At 41.9% G+C, this 20,418-nt stretch overlaps 1 protein-coding gene across 1 annotated transcript in view; it reads right to left on the bottom strand.

The window, feature by feature from the left end:
* The window catches only part of NMNAT2 (nicotinamide nucleotide adenylyltransferase 2), a 98,884-nt gene that overhangs the window by 78,075 nt on the left and 391 nt on the right, over window positions 1-20,418 (bottom strand). The gene's annotated exons all lie outside the window — the stretch shown is intronic.

The following is a 20,418-nucleotide window of genomic DNA, read 5'->3' as shown; positions in this document are numbered from 1 at the left end:
AGGAGTGCTCTCATTATCAGCTGGCCAGTAGCTGGCCAGTGACTGTCATCCTTCCCTGAGGTCCCTTCTAATCCCAGTGCTCTGGGGGAGGGATGGAAAAACTGCAAAGAAGGCAGCATTGTTTGAACTGCCCTGCTTTCTGCCTTGGTGTCCGCTGAGTGAGGGTGCACCTTAACACACACAGTGTCACCCACCCATGTCATGAGTGTTGCCTGTCAGCAGCTAAAGGTGCAGGCCCCAAGAAGCCCCTGCTGCACCTATCTCCTTGGCAGCTGGCAGGCTTTGTGGCCTCAGCAGAGGCTAGCATGCCTGCAGCTTTCACCCTGCTGCACCTTAATACACAGTGTCACCCATGCCACGAGTTTTGCTTGTCCACAGCTTGAGGTGCAGTTTTCCCCAAACCCCTGCACCTATCTCCTTGAAACTTGGCAGGCTTTGTGGCCTCAGCAGGGGCTAGCATGACTGCAGTTTTGAACCCACTGTGGCTTAACACATACACATGACATGAGTTTTTTGCTTTTAAGACTCCGAGGTGCAGTTTCCCTGAAACCCCTGCACCTATTTCCTTGAAACATGGCAGACTTTATGACCTAAGAAGGGGCTAACATTCCTGCAAGTTTCATCCAAATCAGGCCAGAAATGACAGAGTTATAGGCTGTTTCGAGCTTCCCCATTATAGCCTATGGGTGAAACGTGAAAACGGCAAAACTGTTTTGACGAAACGAAACAGAACAGCAGTTTCGAATCAAAATGAAATTCAAAACAAAATGCTGTTCTGTCGAAATGTCAAAATACAAGTCAAAATGGAATGGTGCCATTTCGCACAGCCCTAATAAGCATGTTTTATTCCATTATTTAGCTTACAGCACTTTCAGAGAGAGAGGCTGCTTCCTTACTATGCACCTAAACTGGGCAAAGAGCCAGCAGTTATTAATTTAACAACTGAATTGAGTGACATAAACTCAAAACATTAAATCAGAGATGTAGTTATGATATCCTTTCATGAGTACAGTGATGCTGATACATGGAATCTGGTTGGGTCTCCATTCTTACCTATTGACATGGTATGAACCTGACCTATCAGGAGAGTTGTATGTTGTAGGTAGACAGCCTCAGTGATGAGACTAAGTACTCTGCTGCTACAGTAAAGACATTTCCTTTCTCCACAGACTTCTCTGCCAGGCCTTAGAGGTGTAGAAGTCAGACTCAAAAAGATGGACAGGCTAACAGAGAATGCATATGATGAGTAAGAGAAAACCTGGGATGTGAAACAGCCAGGCTCATAGTAGCGTATGCTGAGAAACATCCTGCTCCCCTAGTTAATCCCTGTGGACCTCTGAGGTAGCACGGGTCAGTTTTCAGTCTCCAGTGCACAGAACAGAAACTATTACACTAGCATCTCAGCATGCTAGATAGGATCCCTGTGGTTCACGGAGGCCACCTGAGCTGTATGGCCTTAGCAGTCTTACCTGTCCCATCCCTTCTCTTCAGATGTGCAAAGTAGCAAGTTCGTCATAAAGCAGTTATTAGCCTATGACCTAATTCAGGTTCTCCATCAGTGTTTGGGCTTCATAGGAGATTTAGGGGAGGTTACTGTGAACAGCATCTCCGTTGGAGTTATGTGCATGTGATATGATACAAAATGATCAAAGCTGTGCACTGTGGGAAGGAAAGGCCTGGAAAATAAAGATGAAGTACCATGATATATCATAGAATCATAGAAAATTAGGCTTGGAAGGGACCTCTGGAGGTCATTTAGTCCCAACCCCCTGCTCAAAGCAGGACCATCCTGAACTAGATCATCCCAGTCAAAGCTTTGTCTAGCCAGATCTTAAAACCCTCCAAGGATGGAGATTCCACAACCTCTCTGGGTAACCTGTTCCAGTGTTTTACTACCTTCTGGTAAGAAAATTCTTCCTAATATCTAACCTAAACTTCCCTTGCTGCAACTGGAGACCACTGCTCCTTGTTCTGTCATCTGTCACCACTGAGAACAGTCTAGCTCCATCCTCTTTTAAACCCCGCTTTAGGTAGTTGAAGACTGCTATTAAATCCCCTCTTAATCTTTTATCTAGACTAAATAAGCCCAGCTCTCTCAGCCTCTCCTCATAAATCATGTCCCCCAGCCCCCTCACCATTTTTGTTGCCCTCCACTGGACTCTCTCCAATTTGTCCACATTTTTTCTGTAGTGGGGGACCCAAAACTGAATAAAGTACTCCAGATGTGACCTCACCAGTACCAAATAGAGGGGAATAATTACTTCCCTTGTCCTGCTGGTAACACTCCTACCAATGCAGCCCAGTATGCCGTTAGCTTTCTTGGCAGAGAAGTATCACCATACTGTGTGTGGTTGTGCTCACTCCTGTGCTGGTATAAGGAAAAAGGAAGAGAATATAAGGAGTCCTAGCTCAGCTGTGCAAGCAAATCCCTTCATTTCTAGGTGGTAACTAAGAGAGTGGTAGAAGGCACCAATGATATCTAAGATGCTGATCAAGATCCATTGCTGCAATATTGAGCACCTAGTCCCAAAACTAAAGTGACTTGTCCTGGGTCAGATTAAAAGTCTGTAGCAAAGTTTAGAATTGAACTAAGGCTTGATTCTAGTGCTCTAATTCCTGAACCCTCCCTTCTGCTGACTTGTTCATGATGGCAAACAGGCACTACTCTTGTTGTGCATGTGCAGTCTCACCTCTCCCAAGCTGACATTCTCCATGCTTCATGCCCTCTACCCCCAAAGAAACCAGTTCTGGTCAGCAAAAATATGGCAGCAAAAGATGCTCTGGGCAGTGTCTCAGCTCCCCTCTCTGTGATAGCTTTTTGCCCAAAATTTAATTTTGCCAAAATGTAGGTAATGTGTATAAGTCCAAGCAACAGAGTCATTGAGTTCTTTCCTAATCCTGAAGGATGGCTACACATATCCTGTATGTGCTCCTATCCCTGCTCCCTGTTTTTGTCTCAGATCAGTAGCAAACAAAACCATTATTTTTGCTCCTGGGATTTCTGCATATGACGATGTGAACCTCTACATTCCTTGAAAAGGGGAAGAGTACAACTAGAGAAGAATCTGAACAAATATTTGGCCTATATGTTAAACTGATACAAGTAGCTGTGATGAAAAGCTTTAATGCTACAGTCATGAGGGTCTGGGAAACATCACAAGTCTAATGACTTCTACTGAAGTGATTTATAACACTTGCAACCTCTTACTGAATAATATTACAACTAGCCTGGTCACTCACAGTTGCCTGTCATTCCTTCCCCCTGTAATGCAGGGACCGGCTAACCAAGTCTCTGCCTGGAAAACTCAAGAAACATCTTTTTGCCCTTAGCCTAACGCCTGATAAGTAAATTACAGGGTTGACTGAGCATGCTCATCATTCATCCTTCCACTGACATTCGTGTGAAATCTTGCCCTGAGTTCAACAGGATCAGGCTCTTTGAGTATCTCATTCACCTTTCCAAAGGGCACACTGATTCACAGGAATATTCTGTAAGCAACCATAGTACTTAACATTTCCATCTCCGAGCTAATTGCTTTGTTATATTTTTTTTCCATTACAGAGTAAAATACCTAAAAGGGCTCTCATGTTGCAGGACTTGAAATTATTGCAGTACAGTTTATTTTCATGGAACAAAAAGAGAAACATATGATGAGCATCTTAAAATACACATCAGAAACTTGAAAATGAGAATATGAAATTGTTCCAAGGAAATGCCATCTGAATTTCCTACTGATGAATTTTCACCATCCATCCACCCAGACATCACATAAGAGGTCCTGGTCAATCCCATCTAAGAAAGTCATCCTTGAGGTGATTCATAAGATTCATGCTATTGCCATACTGCTGGCTTCCTGCTAGAAGAATGATATAAAATGCTAATTACAGTTTAGGATTGAGTGGGTATTCATAGCATAAGTGACAAAGCACCTGCAACAGTATTTGGATGCATATCAAGATCACTGGTCAGGGAAAGAAGCAGGGGAATACCATAGTTCAATTTTGCTAGTGCAGGACTAAAGCTAATTAATGACTTTTAGAAATTGACTCCTGGAAATACAGCTTATCTGAAGAGATCAAGATGGAGATTACCTGGGCATCCTGCATTTATTTCCTCTCATCAGGAAGGAAGCAGAGAAGATAGAGACACCTGAGGAAGGATGCAACCTGTTATCCGAGGAATGCTCTAACAGATGGTCATAATGCATAACAACTGGACAATGTGTGGTGCTTTTCCAGCTTGGAAAATCCTGGAAGGGCACAACAGTCCCCACCAGACTAGAAATTATTTGAGAGGACAAGAAATTGCAAAATGACTCAAATGCACCTCATGCAGAAGCTTTCAATGTACCTCTTCAAGATAGGGACAAAACCTTTCCTGTCTGGAAGGTGATCAGTATGTTGCAGATGCTATCATAAGCTATTTGAAGATACAGTTCAATTTAATTGTTCAGACCATTCAATCTGACATCAATGAGAAATTCAGGCTTTGATTCTGCAAGGTGTGAAATGTCCTTGATTTCCAGCAATTGTGGCAGTAGTTGTGGGATCACTCAGCCCTTACTAGATTTAGCTCTAAATATGAATAGTTCAGTCCTGTGAGGGGTGTAATGTTCCTATTCTCCATTTTGTCTTTGATAAAAGATAGTTTTACTAGATTCCTCAGAGTCCTCACTACAGATGTCATAAGGAGAGACTGAAAACCTAGTGATTATTTATGCCTAGGAGATTAGCTAAACTGATAAAAGCAACCACTGAAAAGGAATGGATAAATCAGGTTTAAATGACCTTTTCTACACAATGTATATAATCTGTGGAACTCACTGTCACAGGATATAACTGAAGTGAATTGCTTAGTAACTTTCAAAAAAAGATTAGGCACCTATATCTAAGATTAGCATCTACAGTCAGTCTAGTGAGAGGGAAAAGGACAAGGCCTATTGTTTGTCATTGCTTGGTACATTAGCTGAACATGTGATGGAGTCAGTAAGTAATACGCATCCATGATATAGTACTGCTCATTACAGAGGGCAAAGGAGAAACTACGTTCTCCTGAGAAGCTTCTAGTCTGAGCTATTGTCAGAGACCTACTGGAGCTAGCCTACTGGTGTCTTGAAAAATAAATACAGGCAAGAGATTTTCAGCATTCAGTGTAAAAGAGCAGCTTTGAATAGCCGGAAAAGAACTGAAATTTGTTTTAATGCAAACTGTGACAGCAAAAATCACCCAAGCTACAGTGGGCCAGAATGCTATCAATAAGCAGATTTTGAGCAGGAGATCATACTGGGATCACCATTTTCAATCAGTAAAAAAAAGTGTCACTCAGAGCAGAACTGATCTCATTTTCATACTTACACCACACGTTTTTGACAAACTGGATGACAGAAATTCCATCCATTCCTTCCCTGTTCACCATGATTATTGCTCTTTTTGTCTGATTTCTGAGGAGATTTTGGAGGGAAATACCTGTGTATTCCTGGGGTGACCTTTATAGCCAAGTATAAATGATTTCATTAGCAATGGACGTTAGAAATACTCTGACATCAAAAAACAAACCAACCTACCGAATGACGCAATGACATCAACATAACTTGAAAACAAATCCAGGGTGCATCATTTGGGTATTAATGCTGGGTATTGTTGGTTGAAACATTACTCTTTATATGGAGCAAAAGCTCTTCAGATGGTATAAATCAATGCACCTGCATTAACTTCAGTAGAGTACATCAATTTATACCAAGTGTCTGACCCAGCATCTGGTTGATGTAGCTACATTTCAGCTTAAATAAGACTAAATATTTAGCAACAAAAATAAGTTGTTTGGCAAATAAGGAATAACATGCTCCAACCATATGCAACTGCTCCCTTTTAAACGGCATTTAAAACATGCAGGTTTCCCTCACTTTATGTGGGTTCTGTATGTGCAAATTCGCTCTAATGCAATGACCCTTTTTATACCAAAAATTTGTTATATGTGAGGTAAATTCACTCCAATGTGATCAGTGTGGTGGAAGCCCACAGTCAGCTGCTTTGTGCAGTGCATTGTAGGAGTGATGCGCACCAAAATATAGTCTCCTGTGTGGATCTGTACTCCTTGCTCATTGTCTTCAACACGTGTTTCTGTAGCTGCCATCCCCATTATTATAGTGCCCTATGCTTGTGTTCACTGCCTGCTGTTGGTGAGCACCAAAATTGTCTTGTAAAAGTGGTAGAAATGGGTCTGGGGGATCAGTACAGTAGAGGTCTTGGAACATATCCCTATTTGTTACATTGTAAAGTGGGTTCCCTTTATGCACATTCTAGTTATGCACCATTTTCCAGGAACGCATGTATAGCATAAAGTGAGAAAAACCTGTAAATTCTTAAGAAGAAAATAAAATGTTCACTATTAGCATTTCCTTTTTCCTACCTGTGGAATAGTTTGTTTTGATTTCCATAAAAAGTCAGATCTCATGACTGAAGTCGGCTAGAATGCTGGCTGTCTGTCTCAAAAGAGGTCCCAGTTCATATTTCAGCCAATCTCAGGCTTGCAAACTGTACCGCTGAGATTTTTTTAAATAGCATCAGTTGTCTTATTCTGGTCTAATTCCCCTGCAGAAGCATTATATTTGTTTTTATTCTCAAGCCATTCTATTGCATCAAAGAAGAGTACTTTGTGGATTCTGGCATGTATAATATTATTCCTTTAGGCAGATATGCAGTTTGATCACAATTATACGAAAAGCAATAGGGATTTCTGGTTTCAGATGCTTGACTATGGGTAATGATCATGCTGTGCAACTTGTGGGGGAGGCAACTTGTGTAGAAAGGTTCTCTGAATCCACCTTTGTGCTTTCCTGATCTCAGGTTGGCTGTGTGTCAAGCCAGTGCCTGAGAGTAGCTTAATAGGCCATTAATAGGGATATAGGGAAACCCTCGTCGTGTTACCTTCAAGGTAGGGGTTGACAGAAGAGCAGCTGTATCAATTCAGTATGCTAGAGTGATCCTCCTGTGGCCAGCTATGCCAGCTTCAGGACTGCTTTGCATCATCACTATAAAGTGGCTGCAGCACAGGGGAGAATGTGTGACCAAGATAGTAATGTGTGCCAAAAAGATTTCAGCCTGGATTACTTTGGCTAGGAGAGAAAGGTAAAAGAAAGGAATAATGTTTTTAAGCTCTAATACTGGAAGGAAAGTTAGATCTGTTGTTCACATTAACAGACTCCTATAGTTCTGTTACTACCAGTCCTTGAAAAGTTCCTCCTAAAGTTCTTATATACCTCATATAGTTCTGTTACTACCAGTGGATGTGTTTGTTGGTACTTCATCCCAATGCAAGAAAACACTTTGCTCTCTGATTCAATAAGGCCATACTCAGTTCCTCAAACTTACGTTACCAGTCCTACTGGAACACAAGGGACTACTCACATAAGGAAAGTCCAAAATATCTAATACTTGCCAGTTTGCCGCGCCATAATATAACATATTCCATATTGCTATTCTTTGTATTATAGAAACATGATTAGACGTTCCAATCGAGAGAGAAACCTCACTGATCTAGGCACTGTGCAGACAGAATTGTCCCTGCCCTGAAGACCTTACTATGTAAAGAGACAAGAAAGGCAAAAGATGGTAGAGGAAAGTCAATTCAAGTTACCTGCCCAAGGTCACACAGTAGATCAGTGGCTGAAATGGGAACAAAACTCACATCTCATGACTCCCACTCAGACACACCACCTTCCCTTTCCTTCATCTGCTATAAACTGCCTCAGCTATGAAACTAGAAAAAAGTCACTATGGTAATGTAATGGAGACCTGCATAACAATGTCTTTTCTGATATAAAGTTCAGCAAACACCAGCTTTCTTCAAAAATCTATTACCAACACCATCTTTTCTGCAAAGATGATGTTGATAACATCTTTGCACAGATGAAGGGAGCTGGAGGCAAAGGTATTCCTTTAAGAATCACTGACCCAGCTGCAAGATCTTGGAAACAAAGCTGAATTGTCTTATGCATTTCCCCTGATGATAAGTCGTTGTAAAATGTGCTGTCCTTAGGGATATCTTAAGATCCATTAGGGGATGCTGAATTTCATTCTGAAGTGTAAATTGCTATGATTCAGATGCTGAGCAATTTCTTCCTTACTCTCCCAGGGAAGGAGGAATACTGCTGGTGTGCAAGAGGAAGCTCCTCTGTTTTCCTATCCATCAGAACAGAAAGCTGTCTGTCTCTCTCATTTGATCCCACCTAGAGGTAAACCCCTTAGCTAGAATGTCTGCACTGATGAACACCCTGCATCCTCCGCTGACAAAATTGGTGGTGTCCTCCACCATGAATTGTTCTGTCATAGTGACCAAAAGATAAAACCGCATTCATTCATGTGCTTAGTCCTATCATACCAGACCAGCCTGTACTGGGAAGAGGAAACTCTGAATACCACCCAGACAACTGAAAAAGATGCATCTGTGTGAGCTGATTTAAACCAATGATACTTTAACAACATGGCTGCTTAGAGAGGACAGTAATTCTGCCTTGGACCTGATTTACAGAAGTGCTGAGCATGTGTAGCTCCTGTCAATTTTTACTAGAATTTTAGATACTTAGCATATCTGAAAATCAGGTCCTGAATGAACTGTTGCCTTTGATATTGCAGTGGCATTTATAGTCACAGATTATAAATCCAAAACAAACCATGACATTCATGTAATTCAGGGGCACTCAACTCCTGTCCTGCAAGCCAGATCTGGCCTATGGAACCATGTCATCTGGCCTGCAGGGCTTCCTACTGGTCTGGAAATGTGTTGGTAGGGAGTGGTGCAAGTGCTAATTGCTCTTCTCCTGTTGTCAAATTTCTGGACCCCTGTTGAGCCCCAAGGGCCAGATAATGTGGCCCTTCAGATCAGCACAGGCTGGATCCAAACATGCAGGGTTGGCTTGGTACACTGAATTCCACTCACAGACTGACTCCACATGGGATCTGGCTCACAGACCAACTCTGTGCCACCCATTTGGCCCACAGGGTTGGAAGACTGATTGCCACTGATGGAGTCTGATGTTCTACTTAACAAAGCCCATCAGCGTTCCAGCGTATCTCAACCCCATGCTGATTTGCCTCCTTCTAATACCTTCCAGTTTTCCATAGCTAGTGTGAATTGTTTCAATTGCCTAGTCATGGCTAACGGTTTACTTGTTCCATACCAACAAGCCAGTGTCTCCCACTGGCAGTAAGCAGCAGCATGGTGTGAACATGCAATACAGTTACCATATCGTGCAATAATATTGTGTGTCTACATGAGAAGTTTACAGCACAGTTGACTAATTAGGTGCGCAGTAAACATTGTGTGTCTACACATGCGCCCCTATTAGGCTGTAGTAAACTAATTTATTCCAAAGCAGGTAAATACAAGTACTATCCTGCTGCAGAGTAAAAAACTCCACAGCAGCGCACATGTAGACACTGCCCCAGGTGGCTGGGGGTTAACAGTGTTTTAATGTGGGGGCTCCCTGCCACCTAGCCCCACACTAAAGCACCCTTGTGCCCCAGTTAGCCCCTACACAACACGAGCTGTGGGGGGAGCAGCCCTGGGCTGCCAGGCTGACCCCTTGGGTCCCCTGCCAGCTGGAGCTGCTGCAACCCGGCTCAATATTCTGTGCATGAATAAACTCCAGAACTAATTGCGCCTGGGAGCAATACACTCCAGAGCAATAAACTCTGGAGTTTATTCATGCTCGTTAATTGTATAGGTAGATGCGCCCAAAGGGAGCAAAATCTGGGATGCAGAATTTTTACTTTTAACACCTTTCCCAAACTACCTACCTATAATAAAAGCTATTACAGTACCTGGCCACTAAGTGGCAGAAGATGCGGTTTTCACTAAGCACAGGGTTACCTGGGAAGGCAATTAACTAGGGGAGCAGATACACCATCACTATACCGGTGTAGCTTCTACTATTGTATAGTTACTTATCAATCCCTGAAGAGCAACTCTACTGTAGAGTTAAGTGACTTACACTAGTCTAAGCCTGTGCATTGTGTATCTACCACACTTTTGCTACTGACTAAAGTCAATTTACTCCATAGTAGATATGTTGTGTGTCCACACTCTTGGTCCTTATTCCAGCGCAGACAGTGCTATTAAATCAGAAACTTCTGCTTAATCTTTGAAAGGCCATACCCTATAGCATCCTAAGAGGAGCATATTGTAAAACTAAAAGTATAAAGAGTGTGGTTACAGCAGGAGACTGAAAGCCAAGACTCTGAGATTCTGTTCCTAGTTCTGCTACTGCACTTTCAACCATACAGTTTTTTGTCCCACCATTTTCTTTAGACTGGCTGTAATACCAGATGGGCTTGTGAGGCCAGCATTTGAACAGTGCTTTGAAATACCTGGATGAAAAATTCCAGAAAACAACTGTTAAGTGTTATGACTTAACACTGATTATCAGTGTAGTTTGTTGTTATTCAAATTCCAGTTATACCTACAGCCCTAACTAGATCAGAGCTCCATCACATGTCTAGGCAGTACTTTTCCCCAAAGAACCAAGTTTAAGATGGTTATATAACTAAGGTACTTCTATAACCCTCATCTCTGGTGTATCTATATACCTCATTTTCATTGATGATCTTCACAACACCCCTCTTAGAGCAGTGATATCATTCCCATTATATAGAAAGGAACATAAAGACACAATATAGATTAAATAACCCAAGATCATACAAGAAATGTGTGATGGGGTAGGGAATTGAACCCATCTCTTTTGAGTCCTAGGCTAGCACCTTGAACCCAGGAATATTCTAATATGGTAAAAGCCTATGTCTGTCTGTCCGTCCGTAACGCTTTATCCGCACTCTGATTGGCTGAAAAACAGCCAATCGGAGTGCGAACAAGTGTTTGAACAGGAGATGGCATCAGTGGAGCCCTGCCACGATGGTAGGGACACAGGGGATGGAGTGGGGGGGGGTGAGGCCAGTGCATTTGGCCTGCCTCGCTCCCTGGAGGCAGGAGCAATGGAGCAGATGGAATGGGGTGGGGGGTGCCCAGCAGCACTGGCCTCGCCCCTCCTGCCCTGCTCCCTGCAGGTGGCAATGATGGAGTGGGGAGGGGGCGAGGCCACCAGAGCTGGCCTTGCCCCCTGCCCTTACTCCTTCCAGGTGACAGTAGTGGCGTTGTGGTGGGAGGCCTGGGGTCAGGACTTCACGGGGGGAGCGAGGCCACTGGCTCTAACCTTGGCCCACCCCTCCCCTCTTCTGTCATCATCACCTGCAGGGCCTGACGTGGCGGCGGTGGGGGGAGAAGTGGTCCCGATGCAGGTTGAGTGAGCACACCGCAGCGGCAGCAGTCGGCAGCAGTAGTGGTGGGGGGAAGGGAGGAGTGGGACTGGGTCTGAGCCAGGGGAGAAGCTGGTCCACCACAGTGGTGGTGGGGGAACAGCAGGCCAAACCCGACACGGCACGATGCAGCACCAGCTAGGGGAGGGAAGGAGCAAGCCTCCTCCCCACCTTGGCCTCGGGCCTGGGCCCACTCCTCTCCCCCCCGCAATCGGCTCCAAGCCCACTCCTCCCATTCCCCCGCCGCTGCTGGGTCAGCCTGGGCCCGCTGCCCACCCCACCGCAGCAGGCTGGCTTCTCCCCACCCTTGGGCCTGGTCCTCCCCAACATCGGGCATGGGCCCACTCCCCCGCTGCCCTCGCTGCTGCAGCAGAGAGGTGGGGAGTGGGACCAGACCCGAAGCAGCAGGAGGTAAAGGGGGAGTGGGCCTGGATGCGGGGGGAGGCTATGGGGCTCCATCCCTGCATGGCCCCGCATCGTTCCTGATGGGCAATTGGCTACTGTATTAATAAGAATACAAATGAATGCATTGGTATTTTTTTCAGCCCATTGTCTCCTATTAAAAAAATAACATAAAATAACATTCAGGGGACTCTTGACATTCTACATATTTTAAAACTAAATTAATTCCCTGTTTCTTTTTTTAAAGTGAAGTTATTGAGATGCATTTATCAATGCTAAATTTATTTTTTTGTTTGAAAATTAGATAAAATACTTTTATATTTTGCAAAATAGCATTGTTTTAGAGACACTATAATATTTTATGGAACATAATAAGAGCCATTAAATATTTAACAGCACATAAATATTTTAAAAAGATCTATGACTAGTTATTGATGGGGTTTCATGTCAGTGCTTGAGAGAACTCCCCTCCTCTTTGTGGGTTATAAAGAAGAAAAAGGATCGAGAGGCAGGAAGCTAGAGGAGAGAGTCCATGGGGGGGAGAATTTATTATTTTTATTTATTTGTAGCATGATAGCACCTGCAGATTCCAGTTATGATCAAGGCCCTGGAGTGCTAGGATTTCCACAAACAGCTTATAATTTAGATAAGACAAAACAGTCCCTGGGTGAAAGAGAAACAGAGGCACAAAGAAGGAAAGTGACATGCCCAAGATCATCCAGAGCCAGTCAGTGGTAGAACTGGGAATAGAACCCAAGCCTCCTGATCCCAGGCCTCCTAACCCCAGGCTAGACTATTTTGTCTCCTAAGGAGTTTATTCCTCTTAGATTCATATTTAATGAAGATGCTTTGAGCATGACTAACCCCGACTCTGCATAGAAGATAAAGTTATCTGCAGAGCACTATCCATCTTTTTTCTCCAAGCAGCAAAACATGCTCCATGTGGCTGAGGTCAGGCCAGGGAGTAAGATCAAGACCAAAGACAGCAGTGAATATAATTCGCTCCCCAACAAAGTGTTTATTAGAAAAGGTTAATATCATCTGGGCCTCAGTTGTGTTTCCCTCTGCAATAGCGGCGCTTGAAGGGACAACATTTGTGGCTGGAGGGGGGGCCCTGTTAGAGTGTTCACAACGGAAACATCTCCCCAGTGTTTGGGAGGAACCACTGTGGACCAGAGCTGCTACAAAGGCCTGAAGCATTAATGGAGATGCACTGGCCACTGATCCCTGGGAATTATACACATCCCAAGAAACTGGTGGACTTGGAGCAAGGCTCGCTTGATCTGTTCTATGATAGGGGGATTCCTTACTTTGTGGAGTGCTGTAAGGAAAATCTCCACAAAGAAATCATTGCCAAGGCTTCTCCCTGTGTCCCTTCCCATGAGTTTTACTGTATGTAGGTGAATTATGCCCTCTCAATTTTATATTACTGAATAAAGGGAAGTTGGTCCTTATTGGTCCATCTTTGCTCCCATGAACACTGGTACACATGAAGCTGATTTCAACCCTGATGTCAAGAGAGTGATACCAGTGTGAGTGAGATAAGAAACAGACTTCTGTTTTAAATAGCCATGCAGTTTATCAAAGTTATAGGAAGAATGCGTACTATTCAAATGGTTACTGTACAATGGATGTTCCTAGCAACTTGAAATGCAGGTAAGGAGGGATTTTCCCTGTCCCAAAGAGCTTGCAGAAACTTTATCCCATTCTTGTTTAAAGAAACATTAAAAAGAAGTTGTTTTCCACCCAGGAAGGATTGAAACTTTCAGTGAAATGAGAGTGACAACGCAATCCTGGGTTCACCCTAGTTTTATCCAATGTAGAAAGGAAAAACTTAGATGTATATTCTCCCCATATTTTTGTCTATTCTAGACTGACAGAAAAGCAATGTTCTACATGGCATTAGAAACTTGTCTAGCATAATTCAGGCTCACATGAACAAGGATTTAATGATTACCACATCTAAGGTCAAGACTGAACCTCCCCTTTATAAGGGACATTGTCATTTCCTCTTAGGATCTGGACTGGCTTGTGCTTCACAGGAATTCTTCTGGTCATTTGCAAATGCAGTCACATTCAAGTGAATTTAAGAAAGCGGAAATGTGAGCACATCATTCAGTGCATAGAATTTACCAACTGTATTTTGAGAAGAGATCATTTGATTAAGATCGTATTTGCAGTCCAGTCATTTTTTTTTTTTTTATGTCCAGTCATTTTTGAAAGTCCTATTTTGAAAACTCAGGAGATTAAAATAACAAAAAAAAAAACCCTTTCTAGTTCCTTCCTGTTCCCTCTCTCTGGCTTCCAAAAATTGGTCCCTTTATCTTGGAAGCCTATTTACATAATTTAACAGACTTCAGTGGCTCTCCTTCAGATGGGCTGTTTTCAATAATCAAAGAGCAGCCTTCTGGGATTTTTAATTGCTGGCGTTTGCTTTAAGATGTAATACAGGGAGTTTTTACTTTGGGCATCTGAACCCTTTTTTATTTCTTTCAGTTTGAAATGTGTTTTTCTACCAATCTGTTGGTTGGGATACAATAACAAGTTCTCCTCATTAGTAGATGTATGTATGAATAGATGTGGCAAAAAATTGCTTCCAATTAGACAAAAATCACAGCATAGCTGTGATTCATTGTCATTATGAATATGAACTGGAAGGAATTATATTCCGGTCACCAAATCACATCTGATGCTACAATCCCACTGATTGATTTATTTATTTTTCTGTCTGGAAGTAACATCTACTTTTAAATGGGGTAGGAGAAATCTAGGATAAATTTAAAAGCACCTAAGTGGCTGAAGCTCCTAAGAGACTTAGGTATCTTTGAAATTTTTATTACTAAAATCTTTTCCTCTCACAATAACAGGTTTAGCAAATAGGACCATAAAATAAAACCAACATGGAATAGACTAGAAAGCTTGTATGCATATGGATGTTACAGATGTAATTATTAGTAGATATTAAAGGTTCACTAGCAAGAAAAAAAATCACAGAGCCAGAGAGGACCACTCTATCCCAACGGGGAAATCTGTGGGACAGTGTATAGGAAGGAAAGAGGCAAACTGCTCCTGGTTCCTCTTGTGGCGTTCCCCATAACATGACCCTTCTGGATTCACTGCATGAACAGATATTGAAGCCTATGAAGAAATCTGTGCTTCTCTCTAACTCCTCCAGTTTCTAGACTGCTCCTCTCCCTTGGATCTATGGGTTTTTTGGATGCCCAGGTGTTTTTATAACTAGCAGCTACCTCTAGTACTCATCACAAAGACATCTTACACAGCCAAGGGGCAGGGCAAGATGCTCAAAATAAACCTATAGTAACTTTTGTGAACATTCCCTGTACATCTGGAGGTGCACAGTTTGTACTTTACCCTTAATTCCCCCAGCCTTATGGATATGACCTGGGGAATTCAGGAAGGGGGAGTACTGTGAAGATGATGGATCCTTCTACCTTTCTGGCTGTAGTCTGAGGAGTGAGATGCAGGGGAGAGAGGAGGAATGGAAATGGCCCAGGGAAGACCTACTTTTGTAGATTGCCAGAGGCTCTTTGATACAAGCTGAAGCAAGGCTGCAACTAGACAAGCACAGGTCTCTTATATATGACTAAACTGGTTAAGAAAACAGCAACACTTTTTTTTAATCAAAAAGACCATTTAATTTAAATTAAATTGAGGCATAATAAAGAGCAGGTTATGAAGAATTTTTCTTTAAAACAAAGTCAAAATGGAGCACAACTGCATTTTTTTTTCAGTTCAAATAAATTTGTCATTTGAAATTTAAGCTGAATTACCAAAAAAAAGGTTTTGACCTGAACCCAACCCATTTTCAGCTTGCAAAACTTTTCAAGATTTCTTCATTGTCTTCAAGGTCTGTTCATGCAGCAAATCCAGAAGGGACATGTTGTGGGGAATGCCACAAGAGGAATCAGGTGCAGTTTTCCTCTTTCCTTCCTATACAGTGTCCTACAGATTTCCCCATTGGGATAGAGTGGTCCTCTCTGGCTCTGTGGGTTTTTTTTCTTGCTAGTGAACCTTTAATATCTACTAATAATTAGATCTGTGACATCCATACGCATACAAGTTTTCTAGTCTCTTCCATATTGGTTGTATTTTATGATCTCATTTGCTAAACCTCTGTTATTGTGAGAGAAAAAGATTTTAGTGATAAAAATTTCAAAGACATCTAAGTCTCTTAGGAGCTTCAGCCACTTAGGCGTTTTTAAAATGTTTACCCTAGATTTCCCCTACCCATTTAAAAGTAGATTTGACTTCCAGGTAGTAAAAAGTGTGTGGGGGGGTAGGGGGAGGAAGGGGAGGGTTTCATCCTGATTTGGGATGGGACAGATTTCAATAACCTCAAATTTTCATCCCACAGGACTATTTATTTCCCATTTAACTCTAGAGGTAATGCTGTCTTTTAGGCATGCTCAATAAAAATATTTTTCTTGCAATTCTGCCTCCTTGCTGCCACACTTTATTGTAATGAAAGACTGGGAGAACACCATGCAATTCTAGTTATACATAAACAGTTTTTCCAGTGTTACAGCCTAGATCACTATAAAATTTGAACATACTTTTTCATCACCATTACAGAGTGGTGAAAATTCTCCCCGAGAATTAAGCCAGGCTGGCAGCTGGACTTTGGTTCCTCATCAGTTTTGCTTCTTGGTGCCCATGCATTAGCAGGATGCTGCTGTGTTGGGGTTAACTGTGCTAGAGGGGAATGATTTAATTAAAAAGCAAACACACACTTGTCAGCTGGAAATTTGCCAGTGTTGGCATTGTTTTGTCAGTGGGGCTCCACAGATTATTTTTTGCTTTGACATTGGTTATACATTTTGTCCTTTATGGCATTGCTTTCCTTTTTTACAAAAAAAGGAAGTCAACTGTGATGCGTCTGTGATGTAGAGAGAGACCCTTCAGCCACCAAATCCCCTTAATGCCTTATTAGAGAGCTGCTCTTTGCACCACAGGGGGTAAGCCTGATGATGAGGTCTTCTCAAAACAATGGCTCCATCCTTCATGCCTACAGAATTGTATAACTCTCTCAGAGGTTTACCTTTTTTTCCAGCATTGCATGCCACTGATGGAAACTAAGCATATACCACACTACATTTCTCTGAGTATTAACTTGAAATAAAAATGATTTGGGGTTGAATGGCACTACTGCCTTGACTAAGGTAAGCATTTATGGTCCTTAATGGCTAATGTTTGAGATCCTTTCAGTTGTTTTTTAACTGAGGATTTTGTTCTGAATCTTTCACTTAATTCCATAATGTTATGAGTTTGCATAGTTCTTCTTTGTCTTTATTAACACACATCTGGAATACTAATCAAACAAAGCTGTTTTCCCTTAGAGTAAAAAAAAACAAACCATTTTGTTCACATTAGAATTTATATAGTAAAACACTCCAACCTCCCACTCCCCCCTCTCTTTTTTAAACAAAGCCTAAGTTTTTTCAGAGCTATTATGATGTTTATCAGAACTATTAATGTTGTTAGGTATCTAGCAGTATTGAGTATTGTACGTACATACGTAAATAAAATCACACTTAACTGTTCTTAAGGCTCCATTCCTTCATTTGACAAAGTACAGCCTTATTCAAGTCACCGGGGTGTCATGTGGTTGATAGGGTTTGCCAAGGTGTTATAAATTGCAGGATCAGGGCCTATGGTTATAACACAATCACAACTGCCTGAAAGGAGGTGCCTATCAGTGACTCTTTACCTCCAATTGATGTAATTGGTGAGAAAGGACCTAGTAGAAATAGGGCACCAATCAGATAAAGACCCTGGATCCAATCTTCCAGTTTCTATGCAGTTACACCATCTACAGAGACTAGCTGGAATTTAACTTGAGGAAAAGTCAACAGAATCCAACTTCATGAGCAAAAATTTAACTACAAGCCTTTATTTTCACATCTTGTCTTTTGCTTAATTTGTAGCGCATTTTTAAGAAGAAATACTTTCTCTGATACTGAAGAAAAAAATGTTTCCTGTAAGGTTTATAAAGCTTATTTGTTTATCTGAGAGTTGAAGACAGTGTTTTGCATCTCTTGACTGCATCTTTAGTTAGATGTCTGAACAACATTTCCACAAAGCAGTACTATGCTGATCTTTGTTTAGGATGAAGCCAAAGGAGCCCTATAAACTAAAGACCAAATCCTGTTTGCTTGACTCATATGACTAATCCTACTGGTTTACATGACTAAGGAGAGCAAGAACTCAAACCCCTTAAACCTTAATCACAAAAGTGATCCTTACTGGCTATCTCATTTTTCAGTCCTTTCTGAAGCCAGGCTTTCTACTGGAATAAGTGTGGGCTGACAGTGCAAGTACAAGCTGTAGAACAGGGTCCTAATTTATGATATATGCCATGAGTTCAAGGACAGAAAGAACCTTTTATACATGTGTAGCCAGACTTCCTGCATAACACAAGCCAAAGAAAGTCAGCCTCTTATTTCTATTGCAGGCCCATAACTTCTTTTTTGAAATATTGCATATCTTAGAGCAGAATATCCAAGTCTTGACACACAGACTTCAAGTGATGAAGAATTCACCACAACATTAAGTTATTCTAAAGGTTAACTAGCCTCTCATTTCTGGTCTGAATTTGCCTGGCTTCAGCTTCAAGCGTTGGATGTCATGGCTTTTTCTACCCAGCTAAGGAGCCCTCGCCCACCACAGTTGTACCCTGTATGGATAGATACTTGCAAACCATGATCAGGTCACCTGTTACCTTCTTTTAACTTACTAAAAACACCTGCCTATGTAGTTTATCTCACTATAAAGGATGTTTTTCAGCATCCCTCTCTTTCCTGCAGCTGTTTTATCAGTCCTCTCCAATTTGTTCTTCTTTCAAATGTGGACACAAGTAATGGACACAATATTCCAACAAGAGTCTTGCTAATGCGGTATACAAAAGTCATGCCTGCTATTGTTGCTTGATATTTCCTTGCTTGTGCAGCCAAGTATCATATTTGTGCTTTTAGTTGCATCACACTGGGATCTCATGTTCAGATGATTATTATCACCTCTTTTCAGAATCACTGCTTTACAATATATATGTCCCCCATCTTTTATAAACAATCTGCATTCTTGGTTTCTAGATGTATGACTCTGCATTAGGCTTTTCAAGTGAGCCAACCTTGACTAGCAATTCAGCTCAGCCCGCATAACTGACCTATTCCCTTCATCAGTTACTTCTCCACCATTTTTTGTTCTCTGCAAATTCTACCAGCATTGATTTCTATAGTTTCTTCCAGGTCATTGATAAAGATATTGAATAGAATTTAAGCCAAAACCAGATTTCTATGGGAATGCACTAGGAACACCCTCACTAGAAGATAATTCCGTATTTAACTGATATCTCGAAAAGAAATCAAAATCAAATTTTAATCCACTGAATATGGGCTGCACTGATTGTTTGGTTCTCTTTTATCAGCATGCCATGCAGGACTTGAGCAAACATATTAGAGAAGTCTGTTCAGTCAACACTGTTACCTTCACAGATTTGTTTTAAAAAAACATTTGATGTTTAAATATTTTTTGCTGCTAAGTTTTGTTCATAACTATTTTACCTTTTGCGACTAGGCCTTATTAAAGCACTGTGTGAGCACATCTGTTATTGCTCAGGACCAGATTCTGTTGGCGCACAGTGAATGAACTTAGACTGTGATTGTTTGCACCTAACTGTCAATTTTTAGTTTAGTGATCACTTCATTGTTATCGGTCAGGATAAGGTCCAATACATAATTAAACATACATTAGTACTGATATTTTTTTGTACTGAGAAATGTATTCATAGCTTTCAGAAACTCCAAGGATATTTTACCAATACCACAACAAGACTGGCATGAGTGCCCCAGACTGAAAACCCCCATCATATGGCATGGGTTTTTTTTCTGCATGTAATGGATAGATGTCTAATATGCTGCTCCTCCTGTATTTGTAACTGAGTTTTCAGTTGATATAGGGTCCCCTAAGCCTGCCAGCTTCTGTTCATGTGAACTATCAATAACCAAGCAGGTAATGATTTTGATGTCGGGTGCCACACCCCTTCCCTCTGCCTAGTCTCTCTCTAACCAGAGATTTCAACATTCCAGTCATGCATTGTTACTGAAACCTATGGGGGTGCATCCATCATCTCACATTTATTTTCAGCAATGAGTGTTTCTATTTCCTTTTGGATGTCAGACAGGCATCTTGAGTTTTAGTTCTGTGCCTGGTGCTTTATTCTCTGTTTAAAAGAGCCCTTGGATTTACATCCTAGAGCCTGTTTCTTCACTTGCCAGACAGATAGGAAATGGAAGTGCTGCAGAGACACTGGGAGAGACCTTCATAGGGAATAAGTGGCATGATGTGCACTCCTAACCAGATAACACACCTTGTGTGTGTGTGTGTGTGTGTGTGTGTGTGTGTGTGTGTGTATCATGATTTGTTTGTGTGTGAGGCCTTGACTCTGTGTGTGCATATGTATCAGGACGTGTGTGGCCTTGATACATACACACACACACACACAAAGAATCATGATGTGCGTGTGCCCTTGACTTTGTGTGTGTGAGACAGAGAGAGAGGCCTTGTGTGTGTGTGTGTGTGTGTGTGTGTGTGTGTGTGTGTGTACACCTAGGTCCAGGGGCCGGGAACACGCCAGGAGAAATGAAAACAGGAGGCTTCCCAACCACAGCACGAATCTGCTCCCTCCCC

Source organism: Alligator sinensis, unplaced genomic scaffold, assembly GCF_000455745.1.
Source record: "Alligator sinensis unplaced genomic scaffold, ASM45574v1 scaffold471_2, whole genome shotgun sequence".
Classification (NCBI taxonomy): Eukaryota; Metazoa; Chordata; order Crocodylia; family Alligatoridae; genus Alligator; species Alligator sinensis.
Note: the sequence above shows the minus strand (reverse complement) of the source record. Positions and strands in the feature narration are given on the sequence as shown.